This window comes from Lepidochelys kempii, chromosome 21, assembly GCF_965140285.1.
Source record: "Lepidochelys kempii isolate rLepKem1 chromosome 21, rLepKem1.hap1, whole genome shotgun sequence".
Classification (NCBI taxonomy): Eukaryota; Metazoa; Chordata; order Testudines; family Cheloniidae; genus Lepidochelys; species Lepidochelys kempii.
The window spans coordinates 9,331,115-9,357,181 of record NC_136400.1 but is presented as its reverse complement, the minus strand read 5'-3'; the positions used below and the strand labels follow the sequence as shown (position 1 = coordinate 9,357,181).

The following is a 26,067-nucleotide window of genomic DNA, read 5'->3' as shown; positions in this document are numbered from 1 at the left end:
CCTCTCTTCCTTGGGAGGCAGGCTGGTCCAATGGTTAGGGTGCTCCAGGTTCAAATCCCTGCTCTGCCACACTCTGCGTGACAAGTCACTTAGTTGCTATGTGCCTCGGTTTCCCATCTATAAAATGGGAATAATGTTTCCCCTAGTTCACAGGGGCGCTGTGAAGGTAATTCCTGTTAAAGATTGTGAGGTGCTTCGATCCTAATAGGGGTCTCATAAGTACCTTAGACCTCCAATGCTGTGGTATTCGACTGTAAACTGAGAAGGCGTAAAAGGCCTTTATGTCTTTGGCTTCTCTAAATGGCCAAACTTTGCAGTGGGAGTCTGAAGGAGGGGATACGTCTTCACCAGCTCCGCATCCTATACCTGGCAATTGATGTAGCTTGCCCTGACCGTGCTCCGTGGTGGAGAGAGGTCTGTGCATGCCAGGACTGCCGGTTGGGCCCCCTTCTCTCTCCCTGGTGCACGCACACGATGGAAGTGGGCAGGAGCATTGTCAGTGCTCACACGCATTGTCACGCTTGCGCAGGATCAGTTGCGTGGCAGGCGGCAAAGAGCAAATGGCTGGGAGAGGGGAGGGTTGTTAGACGCTCAGCCAGATTCAGCCTTGATGTCATGAAGCCCAACTCCACACAGGTCAACAGGCCCTAAATCGGACTCTTGGACCTGCCTTGGCTCCGTTTTGGCCTGTCTGTCCTCAAGGCGGTGGGGTTCGAATATTGGCAATGCACTGGTCCCAGCTCTCTGCTTTGATGGGGGCAAGGGTAGGGAGGCCACCCAGCTGTGTTAACCCCTTGGCTGCTGCTTGTCTGGAGATGGGACTCGGCAGGGCCAAGTTTTCGGAAAAGGGCTGGGAACGTTGTTTGCTCTTAAGTGAGAAGCGTAGTAGGTGTGGCCGGGAGACGCTGAAACTTCTGTGTGTGTGTGTGTTTTCTGCCATCCGCCAGCCTCCGCTCGCAGGTGATCTACATAGCTGCCTCCCACCACTGCTAGTAGCCGGGAATGGAGCCTGTGAACCCTCTCTGCAATCGCTTCCCCTGCTAACAAAGCTAGTGCCTCTGGTACCAATGACAGGTAGCAACACGTGCTCTTTCCTCCTCCTACCTCTCTCCCCTCCCGCCCCCCCCCCTGCTGCCGAGGTACTGCTAAAACAATGAAAGCTCTCCCTTTTCCCCCCAGCTCCATCTAGTAGATAGCCACATCATCCAAGCCCCTGGACGGGGTTTCTTTCCCCTAGCTAAGACATCACCTCTTTTCTGAGCCCTGCCCCCCCTAATTTTGAACTCCCATTCCCTTCCCATGTACTGCAGCCTTTAGACGTTGAAGGGAGTGAACTGTCCCCCATATTCCCCCTTTCACCCCCTGGGTGATTACCACTGAGAGATCATTGTAGCGCTCCTTGTTGGTTATCAAACAGGTGACCAGGAGAGTGGGGAGGACAACATCGTAAATTTACAAAGCACCATGCATCCCAAAGTTCCTTGCTACCTTTACAGATATCTACCCACAAACTGCTTCCCCTAGGGTGACCAGACAGCAAATGTGCAAAATCGGGACTGGGGTGGACGGTAATAGGAGCCTATATAAGAAAAAGACCCAAAAATCGGGACTGTCTCTCTAAAATCGGGACATCTGGTCACCCTAGCTTCCCCCAGCTACTGAAATGCAGCCACCTCCGCGGTAGAATGCGGCAGCTGTTTTGACAATGCACAGCAGCGTTCTGCAACAGGGCAGGAGCAGAGAGAATAGTGGGATCCAGCTGAACCTCGAGAGGGCATTTCAGGGAGACAGAACACAGGTAAAGAGAGACTCCAGTCTGGGTACTGGAGGCCTAAATCTCACTTGCATTTAACTTTATCGTTTTGGTTGTGCACCGCCGTCCCCATCTGGCCATGTGCTTGGCTGGAGGGTATAATATTTGAAAGTCACAAAGCTTAGGGAAGTTCTAGTTTCCCCTGTGCTATATGTAGGACCTTGCAGATTTTTAAAATAACCCACCTGGCAGAAAAGGCTCTTAATGCTACAGCAGGTTTGGGGTGTTTTTATTAAGCTTCTTTGGCAGCTGCAAGCTTCTTCAGTGGGGGCTAGAGGTGGACACACGCCACCTCCTCAGTGTTGAAGCTAGAAGGGTGGATCACAGATTCTGCTGATTGAGCTCGGCAAATAACGAATGTCGTGGTCCATTGGCAATTTTGAAAAGTGTGTGTGTGTGTCGGGGTGGGGGAATTTCTTCAGGTTGGATCTAAAATGTTTGTTGAGTCAAAAAGTTTTGTTTTTGTTTTCTCCGGAGTCCAACAAAGCCCTTTGTTTCTGTTTGGACCAAGCTTTTTTTTTTTTTTTTTTTAAATGTTGTTGAATTATTTAAAAGAGTTTGGATGCAAAGTGGTTTCAAACCAAAAAACTGGAAACGTTTTGGTTTCGCACGATGTTAAAACATTTTGATTCTCTTGGAATTGTTTGGCAGGTGTTTTCAGAACAAAGCAGTGAAATTGACATGAAGGGCTGAGACTTTGGCATGAAATGCTGATTTGACAGTACCCCAAAGAAGTTGTGGCTGAAAAATTTGTCCCAGCTCTCAACAGAGGTTGGGCACATTCGGTGGCATATTGCATTGCCTGAAAAGTCCAGCACAAGTGGTACTTACTAATATAGATAACTAGGTCTAGGTGGCATTGGTGGTCTCGTTTAATGGGTGACTTTGCATCTGTAACACCTGTCTTGGGATATTTTAGGAGGTGGGGGCAAAGGGCCCTCCCTTCTGAAGCCTTGATCGAAAAATGACTTTTGATCAAAAAACCTCACAATTAGAAGTGGTGAAAATGTTATGCCTTTCTTCCCACCCCTCTCCCCCCGAGAATAACATCCTTTTGGAATTAAAAGAGGGCTCTTGCTTCAGGGAAACAATCAAGAGTTCGGGTTGCAAGACAGAAAAATGTTTCTGGGGTGTTCTTTGTTTTCTCATATTTTTTGATATATCAAGGCCACATCCAACAGATTCTGAAGAAAAACCTCCACTGAACTGAGGCTGAAGCTGAAGCATGAAGCATGAAAAAGCTGAAGCATGTCCTTTTATTTATTTAGTTTAAAAGCCAGTAGGGGCTTTTTTAGTTACCAGCTGATGTGATCTGTGTTAAGCAGTAGATCACATCTGTAATCTCACCGAGTGATTCCTGCACTGAGCCCATAACTTTAGACGGAGACTGAGCTAGAGCATAGTTTAGGAAACCATCCGCCCTGTATCTAACATGCGCAGGGTCGGATGGGGTCGTATGCTTCAGCTTGCATTCTTGATGCACGAGCCTGACTTCCTGCACCTTTCCCAAGGCTGTACGTTTTCTGTGCTTTGTGTTCTTAGACGTTCAATGCCAATGGCCCAGTGCATCCCAATTGCCTAGCTTTATGGCGTCTCTCCTCTGCTCCCCGGGCCTGTCCCCTCTCTCTCTCTCTCTCTCTTTCGCTGCTCTCAGGGTGGGGTCTGCACTCTTCGGGCCAGACTTGCCAAGATATTGAGCACCAAGCAGACTCTTTACAGCTGCATTTCTCCCAAGAGCTCCTCCCGCAACGTGCTGGGCCCTCCTGAAACTCTGCCCCCAAGTGACGAGTCTCTTGTCCTTTAAGCCTCTTGTTCCATCTCTCCCCTATCCCTTTGCCTCCCTTTTGGTTTCTCTTATTCTCGTCTGTTCTTTCCCTCCATTGGTTGCTGTCCCTCACCTTGCCGTGATCCCATCCCTGACTTCTAGGGCTTCCACCTAGGATCTGGGTTCCCTGGGACTGGGAGCTTTGCTGGTGCCCTCTCTTCTCCCATGAGCACACCCTTCTTGGGAGCCTTCCTCCGCTCAGGTCTCTGCTTGTCCTAAGAGTTCCCAGGGTGGTGGGAGGTGCAGCGCCGGTCCGAAGCCCTGCAGGAGCAGACTTGGCAGCATGGCTGAGCGCAAGAGGCAGAGCGCATCTTAATGAAGCATCAACCACGGCGAGCTGGGACGCTTCTGTGCGGCCCCTATCTGCCTAGCACAGAGCTATGTAGCCTTCCTCAGCCCTTCGCTGTTGGCATGTGCTGGCGGGGAGGGGACATTTCCCTTCTCCACTGTCTCCGGCCTCCCATCCTTAGCGGCGTTCTTTGAAGTCACAGATGGTTCGTGGCAGATCCCACCAGGACGCGAAGCTGAAGCAGAACTCCCCCTGTCCTAGTGACATGCGAAGCTGTTCCACATAAGATGCAGAGCGACCAGAGAACTGCTATGTAACCCCTGCTGGGGTGTGCCGGGGCGGAGGGGCACTGCAATGGTTGGGTCATCGAGTGGCGTCACGAGGCTGTTCCCGAAAGAAGGCCCGGGGGGAGCGAAGCTGGGTGGGCTGGAGTGAGGCAATGCTGCTGCCTGAGATTTTCTCGTCTGATGCTCAAGGCGGGTTGTCTTTCTTGGCGATTGCCTGGGTGGCATGTCTGTGGTGGCATGAGGCCCATTCAAAATGGCTCCACGTGCTGGTCCAACAGCTGCTGTCCTGAACGGGAGGGGTGGGTGGTCCCTCCTGGCAGAGGACTCCTACAAATAGCGAGCCTATGTGTAGGTGTGAGCTCCCCAGCTCTAAAATTTGGGGTAAATATTTTGCAAATGGTGACATTTACACCTGTTATCAAGTGGATCATCAAGTGGATCACCTTTGGATCCTCTTTGCCTTCAGTGGAGTGGCATCCAGTTGTAACGGGGCTAAATTTAATTGATGTGACTGTGACTAAGGCGTGCAATGGAAGGTAAGCATGTGTTTTCAAGCACTTTGCCGAATCTGGGCCTGACCCAGAACCTGTGGCATTGAAAAGACTTTATGGGACTGGATCAGGCCCGTAGAAATCAGTATTTTCTGGTATATGCATGCGTCACTGGTAACGGGGTAGCCATGCAGGACATCTCTTGTGCATACATGCAGAGATACTTAAACCTGGGTCCAGACTGACAAGCGATCAAAGAATTTGTGTGGAATGTTGTTCCAACGTGGGCTGTATGTAATGGTATGCAATGGCCAGAGTGATGTGTGGGTTTTAAACTGTGGCACCTACCAGGGCCGCCCCCCCCCTTTTTTTTTTTAAGAAAAGTTTGAGGACAACACGTTTGTAGTTGTAGGATTTTTTTTCTTATGCTGATCATTTCAATCCAACTTCCAAATAGGATTTTGAGGAGGACATGTTCAATGCGTGACAGACTAAAGGAAAACGTCCCTTCTGATCCAGATCTGGTGTGGTCCATGGCTGAAATAAACTAGAGAAAAGAGCTGAATAAGGCTGTGTCCATGGGCCTGACAACGTGATAAAACAGCCAAGCTTCTCTTGTGACTCCAAGCCCTGAATTCGGACTCCATTGATGTGTGTTTGCTCTTCGCTGACGGCTACTTGCCGTGTGATTCATGTACGACGTATGCTTAAGATACCATTCGTGTCCGTATATGTATACATGCATGTTGGCGCTATTCGCGGCTTTCTGTCATGTTTAGCCATGAAATTCTGGTTAATCCTCTTGTGGTGTTAATCCTCACTTGGCTCAGAATATTTACCCTTAAAACATAAGTGCTAAAACTGGGAAGGCAAAAGAAGCTTCCTTTTATTTTTTTTTTGGGGGGGGGGGGAGAGGGGCTTTGCATATTTCATGTCCCAGTCCCTGTGTAAATGGAAATAGCAGGTCGCTGTGACTGGGATCCTAGGGCATCTCCTATCTATATTGGGAGAACCATATTTTTGTCTTTTTTTGTTTTTGTGTGTTGTTTTTTTTTCCCCCTGGAGTTTGGATTTTTGTTCCCTCTGATTTTTTCCTTTCCCTCGTTCATTGTTGTTTTTTGTTAATTAGGTTGTGATGGGGAACTGTCTCTATCCAAAAACAAAACCGCTGAGAAATGCCGCCCGCCCCTCCCCAAGTGTATATGCGCACGCGTTCGGAGAGAGATGGTGGGGAGGGTGCTTTTTAAAAAAATTTCTTCATAAAGCTCCTTAAAAGAGAAGCCCAGTCTCCCCCCCCCGACGCTGCCACCTCCCCTCCCACCCCCCTAATTAAACGATTTGAATTTTCACGTTAACTGCTTGGCGCTTCCTCGGCGCCTCAGATGATTAGAAAAGGATATTCATTTATGCCTTTTAAACGCCGCCCCGATTAAAATCAGAGAGATTTTTTTTCCTTCATCAAAATCTAACATCCTTGAAAAATTAATTTGATGCCTCTTGTTATCAATTAATTGAATCTCGTTGGGAAAGAGGCTTGTACGGCGGGTGGTTAGAGCTGGCCCTTCTGTTCTTAGCTGCTTCCCCCCCACCCCTTTTCCCCTTCTGCGGCTGCTTCCAAACACTGTGACATTATAAAACTCTGTCGTCTTTTTTTATTTTACTCATCTCATAAAATAAAATAAATGAATAAAACTTGGTCTCTTTTCCCACCCTCCACCCCCACTCGCTTGAGTTCTCGTCTGAAAGGAAAAACCTCTTCTCTTGGCCTCCTTTCCTGTAACTTCATGGGGGCGGGGAAGTGGGGGGGCGAGAAGGAGAACTAAAGTTCGTGCCTTAGCAATTCCGCAGTGTAGCAAAGCAGCCGGGGTCTGTCTGTCTCTTCCTTTCTTTAAACGGGGATATTGGATGTTTCATTCGAATCTCCCTCTTTTCAATTAAAAGCACTCGGCTCCTTCTCTTAAACCCACTCCATTCTTCTCCTCTGTCTCTGCAGCCCGAGAAGCGATTTTCCTTTCTTTAATATTTCAGCTCTTCCCCCGAGATGAGCTGGCTGCCTTTTTTTTTTTTAATAGACTCTCTCCCTCTGTATTAAACTTTTCCAATCTTTGCCCCTCCTTTCTTTTCCCCCTCTCACCACCTTAAACAAAAAAAGGAAAAAGTTAGAAAATTAAAACCTGGATTTTTCACAGGTTATTTAAATAATAATTAAAAAGTAGAAGAACTCACTTCATTTTAACTTTCCTTCTCCTTTCTATGACTCTGCCAAGTTATTTCAAACTTGGATGTCTCCTTGGTTAATAAACTCCCTGTTAATACACTCTTGGGAATTGGGGGATGTTAGTGGGGGAGTTTTAAACTGATTCTAACTGGTGTAAGAACATAATGGCCATGCTGGGTCAGACCAATGGTCCATCTAGCCCAGTAGCCTGGCTTCTGACAGTGGCCAGTGCATGATGCTCCAGAGGGAATGAACAGAACAGGGCAATTTTGAGTGATCCATCCCCTGCCGTCCAGTCCCAGCTTCTGGCGGTTTAGGGACACCCAGCTCATGAGTCTGTGTCCCTGACCATGATGGCAAATGGCGATTCATGGACCTATACTCCGTGAATGGATCTAATTCTTTTCTGCTAGTACTTTAGGCCTTCACAAGATCCCCTGGCAACGAGTCCCGCAGGTTGACTGTGCATTGTATGAAGAAGTACTTTCTTAGGTTGGTTTTAAACCTGCTTCCTGTTAATGTCATTGGGTGACCCCTGGTTCAGGTGTTCTGTGAAGGGGTAAATAACCCTTTTTCTCCACACCAGTCATGATTCTAGGGTCCTCTGTCACATCCCCCCCTTAGTCATCTCTTTTCTAAGAGAACAGTCCTGATCTTTTTAATCTCTCTTCAAACGGAAACTGTTGCATACCCCTAAATTTCCCCCCCCTCTCTGTACTTTTCCCAATTCCAATTTTTCTTGTTTCTGAGATTGACTGACTAGAACTGCACGCAGTATTCCAGGTGTTGGTGCACTATGGATTTATATAGTGGCATTGTGATATTTTCTGTCTTCTCCATCCCTTTCCTAATATTCTCTCAGCTGTGTTGTTTTTTGGGGACTGCCACTGCACATTGAATCGATGTCTTCAGAGAACTAGCCACAAAGACTCCCAGATCTTTCTTGAGTGGTAACAGCTAATTTAGACCTCATTTAGACTTTGTTCTCTCATGGGTACCCTAGTCCCGTTCAAAGTAACTGAAGTGAGAAATCCCTGTGGTATTAACTTCAGTATGAATGACTGCCCACCACGCTTGTTCAGCCGCGTTGCCCAACTGCTGGCTGGCCCCTCTTCCTCTTGGATAGCCGATTTTGGTGTCTTTAAAGGAGTCTGGATACCCTGAACGAACTTCCCCTTTGGAGCATTTTCAAAAAAATCCTTTAAATTATACCTATTGTCCAGTTTGTGTGAGACTCTGTTGCTGGAGAGTGTGCATAGAATGGAACGCTGGCAAACAGTAACTGAGATCCCTGAAGTTTGGCGTCATCTGTTTATCTGCAAAGCAAGCTTAGCTTTCTCCAAGCTGCCTGCCCAGAGCTTGTGGGATAATTCATCCTCGCTGCCTGTTTTGATATCTCTGCTGGAATGTGCCCGTGAGAAGGGTGGCTTTTGTGATTAGTCTTGTGGTGGCAGCTGGGGCCCTGTTGTGCTAGGTGCTGTACAAATACGTAGTAAGAGACATTCCCTGTCTTTAGAGTCTGTGTAGGAAAGCCTAGGAAACAGCGCACAGAGTGAGGAAGTGACTTGTCTGTTATCCCACAGCAGATCAGTAGCAGAGCAGGAATAGATTCTAGCTCTCCGGCTTCCCACACAGTGGCTGACCCACTGGACCCTGTACAATGTGAATTTTGCTTCCATAGGGGCTGGAGTGAGATCACCAGACTTGCTTTGTAGATTCACTGAATAAACTTCAGCTGGTAGCTGTCATTGTTCACTGTAGCTGAACTAGGGTCCTAGAGGTGAAAGGTGCCATCTCCCATTACCAATCCGCAGTGGGCCATCTAGTCTCGATTTTTGTCTCCCTAAGGGGGTGTGAACGTTGCTTTGCGGCAGAGGGCTACGGGTCGAGTGGCGACGCTGCCTCCTTAGAAATGTGAGGGCAGCAGGGCTGTGTCCTGTAGCTTTGTGGCTTTTTGTTGAATTGAATTTCCACTTGCACTTCCTCTGGGAGGAGGGCAAGTGGCTCTCTCAAGAGCAAACGCCCCGGGCCTACTGTAAGCTCCTCCTACTTGATATGATGGAGAACAATGAGCCCAATGACAGGTTTCAGAGTAACAGCCGTGTTAGTCTGTATTTGCAAAAAGAAAAGGAGGACTTGTGGCACCTTAGAGACTAACCAATTTATTTGAGCATGAGCTTTCATGAGCTACAGCTCACTTCATCGGATGCATACTGTTTCCACAACAGTATGCATCCGATGAAGTAAGCTGTAGCTCACGAAAGCTTATGCTCAAATAAATTGGTTAGTCTCTAAGGTGCCACGAGTACTCCTTTTTTTTTTAATGAGCCCAATGCTCATCCGGTGTAAATTAGCATAGCTCAATTGAAGTCAATGGAGAGACCGCCAGCTATAATGCCCCACCGTTTCCCTCCCTGCTTCTCTGGATCCCGCTTGCTAGGAGCTTGCTGGCCTTTAAGCCTGGGGCCTTTCTCAGCTCCTTCCTGCCAGGAGCACTGCAACCCTCTGGACTCAGGAAGGGGTAAAGATGGATCATTAGAGCTTTAATCCCAGTCTTTTTGATCACTAGTCGTAGGAGGAGGGTTAGCCTCTGCTCAGAAGGGGAGAGGGTGGGTAGGAAATGGTGTGTCATTGGTCTAAGTACTCTGTCTACAACCTGAGGGATGAAGGACTGAGCTCTCATGAACCTGTCTCCCTCTACCCTGCTCTTAGCTGTGTAGCCTAACTAGCACTTACCTACAAGTGACAATTGCTGTATCTCCAAGGTGGGATGGTCGCATTTACCCCCACTTTACAGCTGAGGACACTGAGGCACTGGGAAGGGACAAGGACTTGCCCAAGATCACACAGTTGGGTTAGGGGCTGCCCCTCGATAGATTATAAACCGGCCATACACTGGTGAAGCTGTGTAGGAGATGACTAAACCCCACATGTCTATGCCATTCCCAGTAGATTGAAACATCTGCTGTGCATTGACAGGTGGACTGGAGTTTCCCAGGCTTTTGGATGTCCCTCTGCAGCACCCCAAACAAATGGAAAAAGCAGTAGCTTTGTGAGAGAGGAAAAGTGCCCTGAGGTATAAGGGTCTTTGGAGCAGGCCTACCTGTCTGATGGGCCGGTGACACTTTCTCAGGGGGTCCAGCACTGTAAGTCCGGGTACCGTTCTGCCCCCCTAAACAAGGGACTGTGCCGGAGCTCCCTGCCACTGCAGGCTGTTAGCCAGCCCAACAAGCTCTGTAGGACTCTGCCAGTCCACTTTGCCTTGCAGGTTAACCCTTGGTGTACGTCAGTTCCGAAACTCTCCAAAAGCGTCTCCCTGCAGCATCCAGCCCCTGTCGCTGGCTGCCTGCAGAAATCCCAGGTCCACTGGCTGCAGACAGACTACACCCCACAGCCTGTTGGCTCAGCTGCGGATGCGTGCCTCACTCTACCGTAACAGCACTGAGATGGATTTATAATAAAACAACCATACATTGATTAATGAAGAACAGAGTTTGAAGTGATACTGCGCAGAGATAATAGCAACAGGAAATGGTTATAAATAAAACAAATAAAATCATGTTTTCTAATGGCTAAAACTTGACCCAATAAGTTACAATCCTTGTCTAAGGTAGGTTTCTCACCTAAAGCAACCTTTCAGACGCCCCCCCCCCCCGCGTCTCCCCCTCCCCACATGCTTGAGGCTCCAGGGAGTGCAAAGAGCACCGACCTCCTTGTTCTCTGAGTGATGGGTAACCAAGGGGTTCTCTCTGCTTCCTCCTATAGTTCTTCTGTAGTGCATCCCCACAGAAAGTTCTTCTCTCCTGCTGTTTGTGCTCCAGGGAGCAGACACCAGGCTGTTTTCTCACCCTCCTGATAACTTGCTCTTCTGTTGACTTAAAATGCAAATGCAGCATCCTTTGGGCTGGTTTCCCAATACTTGATTCACAACAGGTACCTTGGCAGACAGGTAAATCCTCAGTCTAGGGGAGATTTGTTTAGCAGCCCTGCTTGGTTACTTGGTTTGAAACGTATGTTTAGTATGTACAGACCACTTCGTTTATTTAACGCCTGCATGTGCCTCATACAACAGCTTTGGTGGCCCGTATGATGTAAGTTTTCATCTGACGTCTTACATAATGTTCTTGATCAACAGATACCTCAGCGCACTGTGTTAGGTGTAGTGAGTTTGTCAGGCTTGACAGGCGTTGCTGTTACATGACAGTGAACCCTTTGCCAGTGGGCACTGAGGGGCTTTTAGCATTACAGGGCCACTCCTTTCTCGTAGGGCAGTCGGAGTTGTACTGCTTGCTAGAGAGTTGTGCTTTGGTCTTGGTGCCTTCAGGAAGGGTATTGGGGGAAAAAGTGGCAAGCTCTTTGGGGCAGGCACCGTCTTTGTTCTGTTTGTACAGTGCCTAGCACAATGGGGTACTGGGCCATGACTGGGGCACCTGGGTACTACCCCAGTATAAATAATTATAATATCCATGGTACAGAGTGACTCTGGTTTGTCTGTTACTTCAGAATTCTCTGCCCTGCCTCTTCTAGGCAGCCAGAGAGTTCCAGTTCGGTAGCAGGGTCTAGTGGATCGGGGTGCAGGAGATCTGGATGTGCCCCTGAACTGCTGGGTCATCTTGAACAAGTCTCATCCCCGCTCTGTGCCTCAATTTCCCCTCCTCTTTGTAAAGATTGAGGCATGTATTGTCTCCCCCGGTGTGTTTATACAGCACCTAGCATGATGAAGCCCCAATCTCAATGTGGGCCTTTAGGTGCTATTGAAATACAAATGATATCCGGATAAGTGGGGAGTCTAAACTCTCTGCTCCAAGGCATTGCTTGTGGCTTTTGTGCAGTGTGGTTCCAGCAAACTCCTGGTCTTGTTGAGAATTAGAACCAGTTAGATGAAATGGGCACAAATCGGAATCCCATCTCCCCCACCCCACTGAGCTTTGGGACCGCTTGGGTCTGCATCCCACCTGGGCAGCTCATGCAATGGATTCAAATTCGGAGCCTGGCTGAACACTCCCTAACTTGAAGTCAATCTGGAACCAGATCTGTGTATTTCAGCTGGGATTTGAGTCCATTTTATCCTTCCCCAGCCCTTCCCCCATCTTCACACTGATAGGCCTTCTCCCAGACATATGCAGTGCTGGACAGGCGCTTAATTCTAGCGCTGTAGCAGTAGACGGACCCGTGGGAATGGACCACTTGCTGTTCGTTGTATAAAGTGCCCTCGGGACTGGGGTACAAACCACAGGGAACCTGGGAACTGTAGTCCTATCCTTTTATGAATGGGGTGGGACTGGGTGCCAGCAGCACCCTTGCTACCCAGCAGGCTGTGGCTAGCAACCATCCCTTGTTCGGACTTGGGCATCCCTCCAGTCACCCACACATACCGCTCCCAAACAGCGAGACAGGAGCCCCTGTGTGCGACGTCACTATTTAATTAGACATCCCTGATTAACAAAACTTGGCGTTCGGCTTCCTCCTGCCCTCATCTTTCCTGGCTCCGAATCAATGGCTTTGATATGCTAATTAGGGAGTAATTTAATTTCAAAAGGCCGCAATTAACAAGGGTGTTGTGGACATGCTGTAGTTAAGCGGCGTAATCTAATTTGCATTAGTAACAAGCAGGGACTAATTAGAAGCTTAATTAGACACTTAGATGGCTCTTGTGTTTACTTTCTTAATGAGATGGAGTGGGGCTCTTTTTTTTTAATCTTTTCAAGAGCTCAGCAGAAGGAAGCGGTGGGCGAAGCTGCAGTCCCAGCGCCTGGCACGTGCCCTGCACCTTCGCTGGCTTTCATCCATAGCCATGCATTGCCAGAGTAGACTCTTAGGCTTGACCTGAGGTGCCACATCCGTGCAATGAGGCTCAGATGTCAGGAGAGTTGTTTTAAAGATGAACGAGCTGTTCCTAGAGCTGATTAGGAGGAAAGGGGATAGGCTGGGAAATAAATGAAGGGATTAATTGAATAATCCAGCTGAACAGTGTTTCCGGGAGCAACTTGCATCCAAACTGATAGACAAGCTCGGGATGGCCTTGAGGCAGGAGCGTATCTGTCTCTGGGGTAGAAGATGGCGGCTTGTTGAACAGCTCACTTCCTGTCCCAAACGGAGGTGAAGAGGGATACCAACACGGCATCCTGCGGCCTTGTGGAGAAGAGCTAGCGTTGCTTACCGAATCCCCAGGACCGTGGCATTCCCCATATTGACCTGCTGGGGCAGTGATACAGTGCTGGCTCGGTGCGAAAAGTGCCCCCTCCTAAATCATCACAGCCTTGAAACCCTGGCGATGCGGGGACAATCCTCGCTACAACTCTCTGTTGGGCAGGCTCAATCGGAGACCGCCACTGATGTGCAGAGAAGCTCATTTCGGAGAGAAGTCTTCGTTCCTACCAGCGCTCTGTGCAGGGTGAGTTTAGAATCCCCAGCCTCGCTCATTCGTGAGCTTTTCCGGCCTGGCATCTGCTCACCATGCCGAATCCTGGCTAGCCAGCAGTTTCTGTGGGTCGATCTCTGCTGCTTTGAACAGCAACAAGATCCGTTGGTTGTGCTCGGGGCCTTCAACTCAGATGTCCAGCCGGACTCTCTGCAGTTCTAAAATAGCGGGACCCAGCTTTCTAGGGGATGCTCTTCCGCAGGTTTTTCTCACTTCACTCCTTTATAAGCGGGAAGATGAAGTGCTCCATTTGAAGCCTGCACACGCTGCCTCTTCTCATCTGCTGCTGCATCCAGGAGGATTGGAGCCTGCGGTCCCTTGCTAGATGTCTCTAGAGCCCAGGATGAAAAGCAAGGTACCTTGGAGTTGAGTGTAGACCTTGGAAGTTTGCCACTAGCTTTGAGAGGGGCCGTGTTGTTGGGGATCATAAGCATCCGCAACCGCTTATGCTTATACCAGAGGTGGGGTATATATACGCTGCTGGGCCTGCATAGAGATTGCTTGACGTGTTCCAGAAGGTTCAATGAAATGCCTCCACTGGAAGAGGCTAAAAGCTGATGAAATAGTTTGAGCACCTGAGTACTTGAGGCAGGGAGGGAACTCACTGAGGGGTTTATCTTCAGTGTTCTTTCATGTGGTGGGGTGGGGACGCTGCTGAGGTTGACTCCTTCCAAAATACATTGCTGAGAGCGAGATGAAAGTGGGAGATGAAACTGCCCGTAGGTGCAATTCCCATTAAAGTGGGTGCCTGGACTTAGCCAATCCCTAGTTCCTTCAATCTCTTCCAATTTACTGTAATGCTTTAAATTCGTTTTAGCTTTGCCAGCCATTTATTCTAATCCCCTTTCCACATTTCCATGTGTTTGTGTGTTAATTAAAGGGTAAAAAGCCACTCTCCGAGCAATCCCAGCTTCGCTTTGGTCTCCTGAGCCCAAAGCCTTTTAAGATTAGCGAGTCACTTCCTGAAGAGTTCCTGGTGCCCAGACCCGGGGAGGCGGGCTGGCTCCGCTTTCTATGGCTCAGAGCAGATCTGTGTTTGTGGTAGCGAGTCAGAGACATTCCAGCAGCCTCTCTCTCACTTCGCATGGGGCTTTTTCTCCCGGGTTAGAGTTATAAAGCGTTCCCTGGAAGCACCTGTGTCGTGAACTATAGGTCTTCGGGGCATCTTAGGTGTAATCTTCCTTTCCCCCACAGCACCGTGCTTCCTCTGCAGCGTTAGCCTCTGTGCTAAGGTTGGTTCCCCTAGTGCTGGCAGCCGTGCCGCGGGTACCTATCTGCAAGACCGCTCACCTCCTGGGTAGCTGCAGTAAGATGAACGTGCTCCCTGGAAACCGGTGCTTCAGGGGAAGACCTCGCTGCGCTCAAAGGGGCAGTGACCCAGCCATGACGTTGGGCCTCCATCTCCTCCTGTCTGCCTTGCCTTCGGACCTCAGTGAGGCTGGAGCCAGAAAGAATGCATTAGGCAACCTGGTTTGGGTCAAGCCTAGGGAGGGACTTGAGCTGCCGAGTTGGGATGCAGATGGGAAGCTCTCCAGGCGGCTTTTTGGATCTGGAGCGTCTTGGTTGAGGGCCCGCCGTGAGTGAGAATAGCTCACCAGAGCCTCTTGCTGCTTCTGGCCTGGCCAGAAATCCTCTCTCGTGAGTCACAGCAGCAGGCATGTTGCAAACGCTTGGCCAAGCCACTTTTTACATTTTCGGCTCACTTTTGCAGACCGACGAAGTACAAGTTGTTCCGAGGAGCATCTGAAATGCCAGGTACTTCCTGACCCTTGCAAGCCTAGACCCCTTTGGTTACAGGGGGCTGGGGCGAGAAGAGGAGAGACACTCGCTAGCCTTCGCTCCTCCTTGTTTTACCAGCCTTCCTTTTTTCGAGGAAGCGAGTTTTTTGCATTTTCTGCAGCCCACACGGAAGGGAGCTTATCGTGACAGGCAGGTATTGAGTTGGATTTTCCCTGCACTGAACCCCCACTTCCCTCTCCCCCCCCCTCCACTTTGGAGGTGTGGAATTTTACCAGCTGACAATACTTAGCACTGTAGTAGTGCTCCCTTTTTCTCCCGAGGCCTGAGGAACGAGCCAGCATCCTTGCCCTTATTTGACAGGAGGGGTAAAAGTAACTTGCCCCACCTAGTGGGCGGTTGCTGTTCTCACTCTTTTTGCATTAATGGTAAGGAGGGGGCAGGTGCTTTTCCTTCTGCCGTGACTCAGAGGATGAGCAAAAGGTGCTGGAGGTGACTAGAAGGGGCAGAATCATCTAAGCGGAAGGTCCTGTGGCAGCTAACCACAGTGATTTGGAGGGAGAAAGGGATTTTAAATGAGCGAATTTACTGTACCCTGGCTTCTCCCTATGGAGGGGTGGGGGGGCAGATTGTGTGTCACACATCTCACCGTAACCGAATTTATTTGCCTAGGGATTGCAGAGGCTGGGAGGGAGGCGAGTTACCAAGGCTCCAGCAGGGGGCGCACCTCTTTGAATTGCTGTGATCACTGCACCGACTAGAGGCCACGTTTACGGGGGTAACACAAATATTGCTGCCCTGCCTGCAGTAGTGGGGAGGGGAGGGACGGCAGAGCGAAGCCAAGGACAGGGGAGCCGGGGAGGCCCTCTGTTACTAAGCAGCAGCACGTAGCTCTGCGTAGGGTCCGCTGTCGGGCCGCTGATCGGTACTGTCGGCAGAGAGCAGGATAGTGAGCTCCACGCTCTGCCACACCAAATACTGTCTTGCGGGGGGTGAGGAGGGAGAAGAGCACGGTGCTGACAAGGCAGATGAAAACCCGATTGCCAGCTCGTTGCTCCCACTTCATAGAGCGGGGAGGGAATAACCTACGACCGCTGTGGGCAAGGTGGGGAGGGGAACACAGTGAGTGGGCTGGCTGATCTCCCCGTCAGATACTTCAAATGTGACTGGCCTTGGATCCTGGATCTCCCCCAGTTCCAGGACCCAGGCACATCCTGAAGTTTCTGTGCAGTTTAGACTACATAGTTTCGGGGTGTGTGGGGGGGAATATTGCTGCTGTGCAGTTTCCGCTCCCCCCTGTGTAAATAATACCCTGCCGGCTTCCACTCCTGGATAATCTGCTCCTGCCCTGTCTCTCACTGTTCTTAACAATATCAACACTTTTGTGTGTGATTCATTCCCTAGGTAATGTGAGTCTGTATTTTGTGCGTCTGAGCCCTTAACTTTGTGTGTCTTCCATTCTGTGTTTGTTCTAATTGGGTTTGTAAAATCTTCAGAGCAGGGGCTGTCTCTTATGTGTCTGTACAGCGCCTAGCACGCTGGGGCCCTGATCTCAGTTGGGGCCTGTATACCGTAATCGAAGTAATAATCTCTGAAAAATGCTCTACAAAGTTACAGGCTCTCTCAGAATCGCTGTAATAAAAACAGGAGGTAGATGAGGGAAAAAAAGCTAAAATAGGTACTTATTTTACCAAGCACCTCACAATCTTTCCTCTCTCCATCCTCCCAATCTCACTGTGAGGCAAGGCAGTGCTGTTATCCCCATTCTGCAGATGGGGGACAGAGAGACTAAGTGAGTTGCCCAAGGTCATACAAGAAATATGTGGCAGAGAAGAGGATTAAACCCAGGGGTCCTGTACCATCCTTCCCTCCTCTGTATAGATACATATAAATGCTTGATGGTGATGTGTATGTGTATTCAAGAGCCTAGCGCTGCACATATGTGCATCCTATAAGTGGCCTCTCTTTAAATCGCAGAGGAGATGTGTTTTGTGCATGTGCGTGCTCAGCAGGAGGTCTGTCCTGATAGCAAAAAGAGCTGATCTGTGCTCACTCTCCCAGAGAAACTCTGGGCATCCATCAGTCTGTTAATCGTGCTAATTAGAGAGTGTGGAGGTGTTAATTGGAAAAGCCTGGTATTGTGCCTGTTTGGGGGAAGAAAATGTCAATAAAAATTAATTGATGACTTGGCCTGGCGCGTGTGCTTTAGAGGTTAGCAGCAAGTCAAAAGATGTCAAGGCAAATGTTACTGCTCAGATTAAACAATTGTTAATTAAAAAGCAACAGTAATTAATACTCTCTCAGCCATATGGTACTGCTAAAGACAGAGGGCTCTCTCTTTGCCCTTTCAGTAATTCTCTCTTGTTTCTCTTTTCTTTTTGTTGTTATATGAAAGGTGCACGCTAAAGCAGGCAAAAATAGACAGGAAAATGGAAGGGCAATTCTTAAACAAAATGACTTTGATTCTGGCCGCAGGAAAATGGTAATCGGTGACATGTTTTTTGTTTTTTTTTCTGTGAGGCTTGTCTCCTGAGGCAGTTTCTTGAGGCAGGGCCCATATATCGGTGTGTCCATACAGTAGCCGTCAGGATGGGCCGCTGATCCTGACTGGCCCCTTTCAGTGCTGCTGTAATCAAAATATTTAACAATAAGAGATGTATGAGGGGAGAAAGCTAAACCAGGTTAAAGACTAAGGCCATGTCTACACTACCCGGCGAATCGGCGGGTAGTGATCGATCTATCGGGGATCAATTTATCGCGTCTAGTGTAGACGCGATAAATCGATCCCCGGTCGCTCTGCCCTCGACTCCGGAACTCCACCAGGGGTGAGAGGCGGAAGCGGAGTCGACGGGGGAGCGGCCGCCCTCGATCCCGTGCCGCAAGGATGCGAAGTAAGTGATTCTAAGTCGATCTAAGATAACGTCGACTTCAGCTACGCTATTCTCGTAGCTGAAGTTGCATGTCTTAGATTGATCCCCCGTCCCCTAGTGTAGACCAGGCCTTAGGCTCTGATCCTGCACGTAATTTGTCCATTTGCTTGTGCATAAGTTGAACATGTGTTCATGTGTTTGCAGAATCAGGGCCTGACCGTACATGTTGGGATAGACTGTTTTTTCTCTCTCAATCTTCCAGCATCATACGTGGATCCACCAGCCCCAACTGAGCCAAGATTCAGAATAGCTTTTGATTCATAATTTTAAAGCAAGGCTGTAACAGTTAATACACACACCATCGGTTTAATTTTTTTAAAGTTTTTACAAATCCTTACTGTGAAGAGAGAGTTTCATTATTATTATATATTTTAAAATACAGCTTAAAATATTTTAGCCTTCCCTGGCAGTGTTAGGAAACCAACACAGCAGTCTCCCACTAGCATTGAGAACAGAAAAGTGAAATTTACTAGACTCATTGTGAAACTGACCAGCGTGGTGTTATTTACCAGAGGGATTGCCAGACTGGACCAGGCCAGTGGCCCATCTAGTCCAGTATCATATCTCTGAAGCATCTGATGCTAGCCGCTATCAGAGGAAGGGGCAAGAAATGCCATATTTATGCAATAAGCTACCAATAGGGAAAGATTTCCTCCTAATTCTCAATAGCTAGACTTGAAATTATGCCCTGAAGCCAGGAAAGTTTACTTAATCTCCAATACTCTTTATTTATTTATTTTTAACATTTCCTATTATAACTCTGGATATTCTTGTTATCCATATAAAAGTCTAATCCAACTCTGAGTCCTTTAAATCTCATGGCCCCAAAGATAGCTTATGGCTTCTGGACATACAAAGACCTCCGGGATTCTCTCTGCTTCTCCCATTGAAACTACAATTCTCAGATGCTTAATGTTGGAGATGGTTGGAAAATAGTTAGTAGTCTCGGGGTGGGCGGGGAACATGGAAAGAAATGGAAAAACTTTGTGTTCTGGAATTTTTTGGCTTTTTGAAAATTGAAAAGTTCTCATCATTTTAAAAAAGAAACCCGAAGACTGTCAAAAGAAACGAAAATTCTCATTTTCAGGGAAAAACATTTTCAAGTGAAATATTTGGCCAAGCTCTGGCTTTAACATGCTCTGGCTGGAATGCTCAGCTGTTACAGGCTTGAACCCTTAAAGCAGGGCAGAAATGGAATGAAGTGATTTGGGACTGTGGGAGAAAGCACCCAGGCTCCAGCCCGAATCTCTACACTGATATTTTTAGCCCAAGTTAGCAGAGCTGAGCCAGCCGCAGCTGTAAACTATCCTAAACCACTTAATACTTGTGCCTCAGTTCCCCCTCTCTAGAATGGGGTAATAGCACAAGGGGGTGGTGAGAATAAATACATGACTGTGTGGTGCTCAGATGCCATGGTAACAGGAACCACGTAAGAGCCATCGATAGCTGTCATCTTGGGAAGGCACTCAACGGCTACAGTGATGAGCCTGGGTTAAGAACCCATATAGGCTAGAAGAATGCAAGTGAATTGAATGAAAAAATACAGGGGAAGAAAAACTGAGACACAATGGAGGGGGAAGAGGCAGCATGAGCCAGTGGTTACAGCAGATTATAAAGCATGTGCCTTTCTATTCTCTACATGACTGTGTAAGGAGGAGTGTGATCTGATTGGTAGACTGGAGGACTTGGAGTGAGGACTCCTGCGTTCTTTTTCCTGGCTTTGCTTCTGGCCAGACTTTTATGGGGACCAGTCGCTTCATCGCTCTGTACCTTGCTCTCCCTATCTCCGATATAGGTATATTAGCTATGCTTCTACCTACCAAAGTGTGGATGCATGGATTGATTTGTTTGGAAGATGCTTTGAGATCAATACACAGCTCTGAGCACAAGCTCGGGAGCTGAATGCAGTCAGCACACTGGATCTGCCTACGTTTTTTGCCCACAATGTCCATAGGCAAACATAGTCTCTCTTTCTGGTAATGTCTGTGATCCCTTCTCAGCAAGCGTCTCAGTCCTTGGAGCAACATTCCTTGAACTCACGCATGTGCCCTCGCATCCCTGCAAGTGTCTCTCAATATTTTAAATAAAAATAAAATACAGTAATCCCTTTAACCTTGAATTCTCCCGTAGCTACAAGTATGTCACTTTGTGCGTGTGTGTGCACGCGAGTGTGTGTTTTTGATAGTATGAGGACTACAGGAGGGAGCCGGCAACTCCACATGGGAATTAATGTCATTCATACACCCTGCGGAAATGACTTTTGAAATGCATATAATCTCAAACATGCAAATGAGAAGCTTGCTTCACCCTGTTTAATATGAATGATCAGCTTCTGAATAGCTATTATTACACGCCACATTTCAGCAATTATGTTGTTCGCGGTTTGTCTTTCTGTCTTGCAGAAAGAAAAGAGACAGAAAAGAAAAAGGATAGGAGGGGAAAAAAAGACAAACAGCTTCCCCCCCCTTGTCCCTTTTTTTCCTTTTTCTGTTTTGAGCTCGTTGACCATCTCTCTGATCGTCAGCTGGCGAGCACCGTGTCTATTTCAGTTCTCCACTTGGCGAGGAAAGGAGCTGGCTTGAATGAAGCAAAACTGCTGCATTCTGTCTTCCTCGCAAAGGAGCGAAAGAAACAATTTTCCTATCAGGGTACCACGTCTTTCCAGTCTGCTTGATGGGTCAGTGTCCAGGATCCCAGATGATGCCTTCAGATGAGGGGAGTCCAGCATTGTGCTCAACCGCTTCTCATCTGTATCAGTAGGTTGGATTAATAGATCTTTCTAACCAGAAAAGGCTATTATGACCATCTACTCCAACTGCTTAGCACAGGCCAGAGAATAGTGTCCTGCGATGACTGCTTCAAGCCCACTGACTTGTGGCTGGACTAAAGTATTATCGGGCTTAATTCATCAATTTCGAGACTGTACCTTGCAGCATCTTAGAGCTACATGTTGCGACAGCAGCTCCCATGGGTGCCTCCAACCCCAGCTTCGTCAATCATGCATATTGATAGAACGCACCTTCCGTGCATGCACCTGTCAATAATACCACCAAGCAGGAACTCCCATCTCAGCTCCGTGTCCAGCCACTCTTTAAACCTGTCCTCAGATCATTACAAATCTTGTGCTCTTACATAGGAGCCTCTCATCCGCGATTCTCAAAGCATGATAAATGTCATCCGAGTTTCTCAGAAGGTGAAACTGAGACACAGAGCGGGGAAGTGACTTGCCTAAGACAGGGTGAGGAGTAGAACCCAGGAGTCCTGGCATCCTGTCCCCTGATTTGATCATACTGCTGCCCCCACATACATATGGAATAGAAAGTTCCGTTGCAGGTTCATCATGCTCTGTAATGAGACAAATGAAATTTAATAGTTAGCAGGTTTAATACAAACAAAAGGAAGTATTTCTTCACACAACGCACAGTCAACCTGTGGAACTCCTTGCCAGAGGATGTTGTGAAGGCCAAGACTATAACAGGGTTAACCCCCCGCCCCCCACTAGAAAAGTTCATGGAGGATAGAGGTCCGTCAATAGCTATTAGCCAGGATGGTGTCCCTAGCCTCTGTTTGCCAGAAGTCAGAAATGGGTGACCGGGGATGGATCACTTGATGATTCCCTGTTCTATTCATTCCCTCTGGGGCACCTGGCATTGGCCACTGTCGGAAGTCAGGATACTGGGCTAGATGGACCATTGGTCTGACCCAGTAGGGCCTTTCTTATGTACATCTGTCCAGATTTAATGCGTGCAGCCAGCCTGTTAGGGATATATATATTTTTTACTTGATGACATGTAGCTATTTCGTCAGATACATCTCTGAAGGGAGGCAATTTCATACAAATGCCTTGTAACACACATCCCATGGTTTTGAAAGAGAACCCTCCATTACAGCTAACAAGTCGCTTGCTGGTAAAGCCCAATTGCATAAAGATTATTAATCCGATCTATTCGAAACCAGTATGTGTAACTTTTCAGAACTCTCATATTCCCCATCTGTGTAAATGTAAGCGATAGAGAGGAAGCATGGGCTAGTGGTTAAGGCACTGGACTGGGACTCAGGAACTCTGAGTTCACTTTCCATCTCTGCCACAGACTTGCTGTGACCGTGGGCAAGTTTATATGCACCCCGTTTTTCAAGAGCTTGGCTCTCTCTTTTAAGCCTTTAAATGAAGACTAGATCGTGAAGCACTCAGCATCAGTGGATCCTGTTTTGACCCTTCTGGGCAGATTCTCAATAGAGCTCTGCATGTGGTGTGCTGGGCTCTTCTGAAAATCTGGCCACCTATTTTGGTGTCCTAAATGGGAGCTAAGCTCTTTAGAACATCTGGCCCCTAATCCCTCTGTGCTTCAGTTTCCCCATCAGTGAAATGGGAATAATCTTCCTTTGGCTCCCTGTGAAGATAAAATCCCTTAATGATTGCAGGGTGTTCAGATGCTACAATAATGAAGGCCATAGAGAAGCCTCTAGCTAGACAAAATAAAGTCTTCTGGGATGGAAGATTCTGTCACAACAGCTCACTCATTGCCAAGGTGTAGAAGAGAAAATGAAAAGTTTGTAATCCATCTACGAGTGAATTCTGTCTGTCTAATGCAATTCAAATTCTGTCCCAGTGGTGATGATGCCGACTGCAAACAAGAAGCATGGGAAATCTCACAAGGAGTGTTTGTCGATCTCTTCGCTTCCTGGCGGGAGCTCCCAAGCACAAATGAATCCAGGCTGCTCTATTCCAATCCGGATCTGAACTTCCCCATAATTCAGGCTGGCCAAGGGCAGGCTGTTAAGTTCTGTTCTAAACATTTATGTGTTTGGGTCCAAGGGTGGGGGTTGTTTGGGCCCAGCTCTGCTCCTAAATCCACACACACACACACACACCTTCTCTGATGACATGCCAGTACTTGTTATACTTAACGTGAGTTGGAGTAGCCACTTGTTGTACTCACATAGGTATTTAGTACTGCCCACAATTGTGTAGGCAGCTTGTCTTCTGGGCACTCATCCCAGCACTGCTCCAAACCATGGTGCCCTGTGGATGATTGAGCACGGACTTCTAGGAGCCCTAGCAGGTGCCCAGGGGGAGCAGAGGTATAACCTTTTCCTTTCCCCCAGAAAGTCCCATGATTGCTGGAGAGTGTGCAGGCCACCTTGGAGCCAGGTGGGAGGTTGCACTGCACAAGCAAACCATACCATGGAAGAGACAGGTGCTGAAACTGGATGAGGAGGGCGCTCTTCAGAGGGCAAAGCTCTGCCAATAACAAACCTGCAGAGCTTGTAAACGCTTTCCCCCCCTGCTCTTGCTGATGGTCTCTGTACAGATTCAAGGGACAAGTTCATAGATTGCAAGGCTAGAAGGGACCACGGTGGTCTTCTCCGACCTCTACAGAGACCCGCCCCACAATAATTCCTAGAGCAGATCTTCTTTTAGGAAAAACATCCTGTCTTGATTTAGAAATGGTCAGTGATGGAGACTCCACCACAACCTTTTGGTAAATTTTTCTGATGGTTAATTGTTTTCAGTTAAAAATTTGCACCTTATTTCCACTCTGAATTTGTCTAGCTTTAGCTTTCAGCCCTTGGATCGTGTTAGACCTTTCTCTGCTGGAGTGAAGAGCCCATCATTAAATATTTGTTCCCCAAGTAGGTACTTCCGGACTACAATCAGGTCATCCCTTAACCTTCTCTTTGTTAAGCTAAATAGACTCAAGGAGCTCAATCTAGCTGTATAAGGCATGCTTTCTAATCCCTTAATCTTTCTCATGGCTCTTTTCTGAACCCTCTCCAGTGTATCAACATCCTTCTTGAATTGTGGGTACTAGAACTGGACACAGTGTTCCAGCGGTGGTCACACCAGTTCCAAATAGAGAGGTTAAACAACATCTCTACTCATTTTATGCATCCTGGGATCGCATTAGCCATTTTGGCCACAGCCTCACCCTGGGAGCTCATGTCCAGCTGATTATCCACCCACCCTCAAATCTTTTTCAGTCACTGCTTCCCAGGGTAGAGTCTCCTATTGTGTAAGGATGGCATGCTTTGTTCCTAGATGCCTACATTTGCATTTAGCCATATTTAACGCATATTGTTTGCTGGAGCCCAGCTTACCAAGTGCTCCCGATCGTTCTGCATCATTGACCTGTCATCTTCGTTATTTACCATTCCTCCAATTTTTGTGTCAACTGCAAACTTTATCAGTAGTGATTTTATGTTTTTCTTCCAGCTCATTAGAAAAAATGTTTAAATGGTGTCAGGCCAAGAACTGGTCCTTGCGGGACCCTCCCAAAAATATACTCATTCAGTGATAGTTCCCTGTAGACCATTACCTTTTGAGACCATTCCATGAGCCAGTTCTGATGTGTCTCGTCTCATTGGGTTTAGCCTGGAGTCCTTGCCCCCTACCCTCTTCAATCCACAGTGGACAGGAGCATGTTCTGCTTTGCATGGTGCTGGTTGGCTTGCTTTCCTTGACAGTGAAACAAAGCTGAGGGTGGGGGAGGTTGCATCTCCTATGGTGGTGATTAAAAGCCATTGCTGGAACTGAGGAAATTTATGGGCTGGGATATTTTTAGTCTCTCCAACCCTTTAGCGTCTTGCTATGTGTGAGTGGGGCATGTGGAGGGGCTGGTTTTCAGTTAGAGGAGATACTTCTCATAGACTTATCCACAGTAGTTATTCTGCAGCCCCTCCAGGATGACACACGCCAGCTTCCCTACCTCTGTGGAGTGAAAGATTCATGGGTAGGTTCTCCCTACGTAATGGCCCCTAAGAAAGAGAAACCATTTTGACTCCCCTTCCCATCCCTGAGCATTTACCCATGAGTTGTTAGGGGAGGGGGCAAATGGGAAGGGCCGGGAGTGTGAGAAAGGGAAGCTCTATGGGAGGTGGTGCTGCTCACCTCCTCCGACTGGCTCCAGCATTGAGTCGGCACTGCAGCCCTCCAAAAATCAGGAGATCATAAAAAAGTGAATAAGTTTGGGGTTCTCTCTATTCATCTTGGAGGTTTTTGAGCCTTTAGGGGGCACTTGGGTCACGTTCTCGAGCCTTTTTCCACAACTGTAAGGGTTAGAAATTTTACTTCTTAAAAAAAAAAAATACACCAAAATCTGGGATTCTCACGTAATAAACTGACTCCAGGAGTTGAGGCTTAAAGAAAAACACCAAAAACCACTGCTGTGTGTGTGATATTGAAGGGCGAGGGGTGATGAGAAGTCTGAGGGGAGGGTCACTTCTGGGGGCTGATGCATCTTTTTGAAGAACTGCTGCTCCTCAAATTTGAATCATGCATCCCATGTTGGCTTGGCACTTGGTTGTGCGCGATTTGTTCTTAACACGCTCTGCTTTGTGTCTGCACTTGACGCCATCTCTCTGGTTAGAAGAGCTGGTTGAAAATATTTCCAGTGCAACATTATTTTCCATTGAAAACGCTCATTTGAGAGAATTGAAACATTTTTGCTGGACTGTCTCCATTTTTGTCAACATTTTCAACAGGAAAATATCAAAATGTCCTGCTTCATCTGTTTTATATGATATTTGAAATGATCAAGTCCAAATGCAACCTTTTGACCTTATGAAAAACAAACTGCTTTGGACTATTTTGTTTTTTTGTGAAAAATTCCAAGATTTCTACTTTTTGTCCCAATTCAGGATGAAATACATTTAATGTCAAAATCTTGGAATTTCCCACCAGACAGAAATTCTGTGTTTTTTACCAGCCCTGCTGTTTGTAACACAATAAATACACAGAGAATCTAGTCTGCTCATGGTGCTGGAGATGTACGAGTTGGGACTGCCTGTGTGCAAATCTGTAGCCCCTCTGTAGCCACGCGTATTTCAGTTTAAGGGTGGCTTTATTTTGGTTTAGGTTAAACTGATTTCTACTCCACTAGAACTTTAAGTGAAATAAATCACTCTCTTAAATCAACAGAAGAGGGTTGCGCACATGGCCTCTTGGACCAGTTTGAAATCACAGCTGTAACTGAAGCAGTGCATCTCTGTGTGTAGACAGGCTCGCAGGTTAAGGCGCAGCCTCACACAGTTCAGGTGTTAATGCAGGTGAGAGAAA

General features: G+C 47.7%; 1 protein-coding gene across 5 annotated transcripts in view; it reads left to right on the top strand.

The window, feature by feature from the left end:
- Positions 1 to 26,067, top strand: part of FOXP4 (forkhead box P4) — a 142,187-nt gene that overhangs the window by 16,440 nt on the left and 99,680 nt on the right. The gene's annotated exons all lie outside the window — the stretch shown is intronic.